This window comes from Euphorbia lathyris, chromosome 1 (genome assembly GCF_963576675.1).
Source record: "Euphorbia lathyris chromosome 1, ddEupLath1.1, whole genome shotgun sequence".
Lineage (NCBI taxonomy): Eukaryota > Viridiplantae > Streptophyta > Magnoliopsida > Malpighiales > Euphorbiaceae > Euphorbia > Euphorbia lathyris.
Genome location: NC_088910.1, coordinates 129,779,688 through 129,784,514, shown reverse-complemented (window position 1 = coordinate 129,784,514; position 4,827 = coordinate 129,779,688). Strand labels below are relative to the sequence as shown.

General features: G+C 34.7%; 1 long non-coding RNA gene across 5 annotated transcripts; it reads right to left on the bottom strand.

The window, feature by feature from the left end:
* Positions 1 to 1,330: 1,330 nt before the first annotated feature.
* On the bottom strand, positions 1,331 to 4,233 carry LOC136210992 (uncharacterized). 5 transcript variants are annotated; one of them, XR_010678272.1, is made up of 7 exons: positions 4,035 to 4,233; positions 3,817 to 3,878; positions 3,492 to 3,521; positions 3,350 to 3,394; positions 2,242 to 3,158; positions 1,678 to 2,060; positions 1,331 to 1,591 (listed from the first exon to the last, which is right to left on the bottom strand). It is a non-coding gene; the product is annotated as an uncharacterized lncRNA (long non-coding RNA). The 5 variants fall into 5 exon arrangements; XR_010678274.1 differs by having other exon boundaries at positions 1,331 to 1,588; XR_010678276.1 differs by having other exon boundaries at positions 1,331 to 2,060; positions 2,242 to 2,317; positions 2,440 to 3,158.
* Positions 4,234 to 4,827: the final 594 nt, after the last annotated feature.

Sequence of the window (4,827 nt, the reverse complement as noted above, 5' to 3'; positions counted from 1 at the left end):
TAATGTACAATTTCTCAAAATTACGCTAGATTTAGTTTAATAGTCCTAACATGTAAAAAAAATTTGGATTTAGGGAGCGCTGAACAGGTAAATTTTTTTAAAAAATTGATTTCAGATTGCTTAGCAGACAAAAATAATAATTAATAATTTGGATTTAAGGACACCTATCAGGTCAAAAAATTAAAAATTTAGATCTAGGAAGGTCTATCAGGCAAAAAATTTAGAAAATTGGATTTAAAGAGGCTAACAGGCCAAGAAAAATTAAATATTTGGATTTATAGACACCTAATAACAGGCCAAAAAAATAAAAATTTCGATTTAGATAGGCCTAACATTAAAAAAAAATTAGAAATTTGGATTTAATCAGTACCTAATAAGTCCAAAATATTAAATTTTGGACAAACCTAACACACGTTTAGGGGGCATTTTAGGAGGCTAATTCAATACTCGATGATTTTTTTTTTTTTTTTTTTTGCAACAGGGGGCGAAACCATCCGGGGTCAAGATGGTTCCGGCAGCCGGAGGGGCCGGGCCCCAGGCCCCCCTATCTACGCCCCTTATCATGAATCACGCAGGACAGAAAACCTTTCATTTTGACAAGTGATATAACTTTTGCATACATTAAATCTTGGGTTAAGGTGCAAAAATACCCCTAACATTTTGGGTCAGGAGCAATTTTACCATTAACGTCTAAAATGATGCAATTTTACCCCTAATGTTGGAAGCCAAAAGCAATTTTACCCCTAACGTTGATAAATTGGATCAATTTCAGACACTATTATAAAATGCAGATATTTTTGTTCATTATTCTACACCAATTGCATAATAATTCGTTCTAAAAAAAGATTTCATGTTTTTTATAATTTAATAATAGAATTTGAAATTAATATTTATAAATTCGGTGGATTTTTTGATTTTTTGTCTAATCCGTACAAAAAGACAGTATATTTTTTTTATCTTTTTTATTTTTTTCACATCACAACGAATGTTTGTGATTTGTTACTAATAAAATAACACATATATAAAGTGTAGATAACAAGATTCATGACCGAGAAGATAGTTTGATGAATTATTTCTCAAATTGACCCAACTTATTAACGTTAGGGGTAAAATTGCTCTTGGCTTCCAACGTTAGGAGTAAAATTGCACCATTTTAGACGTTAGGGGTAAAATTGCTCCTGGCCCTAAATGTTAGGGGTATTTTTGCTCCTTAACCCTTAAATCTTTCACTAAGAGTCACTTGTTAATGATCAAGGACTCAATTCTAAAAATTAAGGATTTAATGATGTATCGATTCTAATTATTTTGAATGAAACAATTGAAATTGGTGGTCTTATTGGGATTAATTTATTAAAATAGGTAAATATTACAATAATGAGAGGTTAAACATGAGAAGGATTACAAGGAAGAGTAAGTTGAATCCGAAACTGAGAAAACACACATTGGCATTTGCCATTCAAACAATAAACACTCTTGCAGTTAAGTGCACCACAAAACAGCTTGCACTCAACATCCCAATTACAATCCGTATTTATGTCTACTCCTTCATTTTCCTTCAACTCCTTCGATTCTATTCCATCAATTATGCCTACTATTCACCGACAACAACAGATTATTCACACCATTTACAGAATAAAAAACCTAACCTAAATAAAATAGTAAAAATAAAAGACTTACGAGATAAAACCAACAAGATCAGTGAAACTGCAAGGTTGAAATAATTTCTCTTCATTTTGATGTTTTTGGAAATGTTTTTATTTGGCTTTGTTTGTTCATTTTGGGTGAAGACACACTAATTTATAGGCAACTTTGGGTTTGGGTTTGGAGGCTTAGGTGATATGAACCTGATAACATCGGGATATTATCTAAGGGATCAAAGAGGATATTTACCAAAACGACCACGTATCGGAACAACCTGAGAAGCAATGGCGTATCAAGCGAGACATCCGGATGGCGGATCACCTAGGTTCTGCCACACGAGATCCATAGTCAAACCGGTGGGAGACCCGCCATCATGCCTCGATCCACCCGCCAAACAGTTGAGCCGATTCATACTAGCCCTAGACATAGTCAAGTTCAGAGTAAACATCAGATTGCAGGGGAGTGGGACGCATAATGAAGAATGTAACTAGAGTTAAAGAAATGCACAAAATTACAAAGTTAAGGACTACATACATAAAGATAAAACTGCCAGTCAAATAATACAAATCAAAATATGATTAAGAAACTTTAACAGCTCACTTTATTTTTTGACGTTTGAAGTTTGGGTTGAGGAAAGAAATTCTGCAGCTATTCCCTACTCCTTCAATGCCATCACCTGGTTTTCCCGATTCAAAAGAAAACAAGAAAACATCATAGTATCATATTCAGAGGAAAGGAAAAAGATGAAGACGAAGATGATGATAATGAAAGTAATCCTGTGTATTCTGTAACACTTACCATCGAGGCTGCAAAATGAAAATGAAAGAAAAAGTTAGTGCCGGTCTCCTAATTCCTTAAAAAGCCAACCAGAAAGAAAAACAGAAATACCTATCAAGGGAGAAACAACAAGCACAATCCCTGGTTTTGTGTGACGTTTCTTCGGATGATTTCACATTTTTACTCAACATCTAAAGGTCCAGGACACATTATGAAGAAACCATACATATCACTACACACTGCTTAATGATATCAGATTAAATATTATTCCCTCTGTATCCATTGCATTTAGGTACTTTTAAGCTTTATGTAGCACACACAACAACTTTCGCTTAGTTTAGACACATGGTCCTTAATGATATGAGATTAAATATTATTCCCTCTACTTTGTAACTAACACATTTGAATGTCACTTGTCAGAAAGTAAATTTCAGTGACATAATCATAGTCACAGTGACATTAAAAGCACACAAGTAGGCATGTATATATATATATATTTGGTTGGTGACCATAATTTTCAATGGTGGTTCAGAATCAGAACATAATGAATACATAACCTTAGAAGTGATAACCCAAATGGTGAAAGTAAATGGTCACATCCTTTCTCGCAAGTTAGCTGAATACGAAAGGCAAAAGGCACAGCCATAGGTGGTGAATTGTACTCTTTCACATTCACTTGATATTGATAATATGGATTTTGATTTTCCATCATTTTTTCCACACCCATCTCCTTTTTGTTGCTGCATTTCCAAATTATCAACCAATCATTAGAAATTAATCACCAATTTTTCTTTTTCTTTCTTTTAACTCCATGTGTGTGCCAAACTATATTTAATTAACAATGCTTAAATCCTCCAGGCAACTCATTGTTCCTTGAATTCACCATTAATATACACAGAATATAAAATGAAGAAAGAATGAGAGACTATACCAGTTCAAAGATGAGACGATTATTTTCTTCCTCCAAATTTTCAACCTGAAAAATAAAAAATTGGAACATAAAATTCATAAGATTGTTAATCAATAGCTAAAGAATAAAAATAAAATGGACTGATTTAAATATTTATACATACATTTTCATCCATTATCCTGCGGAGCACAATCTGTCACAAGAAGAAGAAAAAGGGAATTATTCAAAAAACTACAACTTTAATTAGTAGAACATTAATTAAGATTAGGGTGCTAATTAAGCTAACCCTTTGGTTAAAGACACCATCAAGGCCTTGTTCAAGGCTTCTTTCTGTGTCCATGAGCTCCAAGCAGTGCATGGAACCCATATCTAACCCTTTCAAGTGCCTAAAAAATATACAAAACTCGAACGCGAGACCTTACTTGAGGGGAAAGAAGGCGTTTTTTTATCGCTCCAATGAACAACATATTAGTGAAAGAAAGATTTACCTGAGCTCAATCTCCATGTTGCCATTCTCTTTCTTGATTCTATCAATTTCATTCTTCAGGCTCTGCGTTTTTTTTTCAAACAGGAAACCCTAAATGTTAAGTCTATTTACCAGTTGTGCAATCGAACACGAAGTCCAAATAGTGAAATTAAAATAAGTGTACCAGTTGTGCTGGGAGATAAGCATAAGAAATCAAAATCCCATCAATAAAAATCTAACCTGCCTCCGAAATCGAACAGGAGCTCCAAATAGTGAAAGATGAACTCGAACTCCAAAGAACACCAAAACGAACTCGAATCCACCAAACACGCATTCGAACTCCAAAGAACACCAACAGGAACTCGAACTCCAACGAACATGAACGAGTACAGACGATTTTAGGGTAAGAAGAAGAAGAAAAAAAAAGGAGAGAGAGAGGGGCTCGCGCAAAGAAGTGTGGAAATACAATGTTTTATATTTATATAAGGGCTTTAGAGTCGGTTTTAAATAAACCGACTCTAAAGATTGTCATTGAACCGATGCTAATGAGCCTAATTGGCGTCGGTTCAATTTAGACTGACCCTATTAGTTGGGCCATTAGCATTTGTACTTAAAAATAACATTTAGAGTCGGTTATTGAAAATAACCAATTCTAATAAACTCTTATTAGAGTCGGTTTTTTCCAATAACCGACTCTAATAACTTTTAACTACGGTTCTTATAGACAACTGTAGCTAATAAGGCGTAGCTATAGGCTATTTCTGTACTAGTGCTGCTTTCCATTTGTCATAAGAAAATCTCTGTATCTCCCAGGGCCATTGTGACAAGTTCCTCCTCTTCATCATCCTTAGACTGTGGGCGAATCATCAATGATACCGAATATGTCTCCTGAGCAACTTTTTGATTCCCTTTGACCATTACTCCTCCCTTGGCAGTAGGGATGTACATGGCTAAATGGCAAATGGATATGAGAGCAGCCGCCTCTGAGATGAAAGGTCGTCCCAAGATGACATTATAAGCCAACTGACCATCC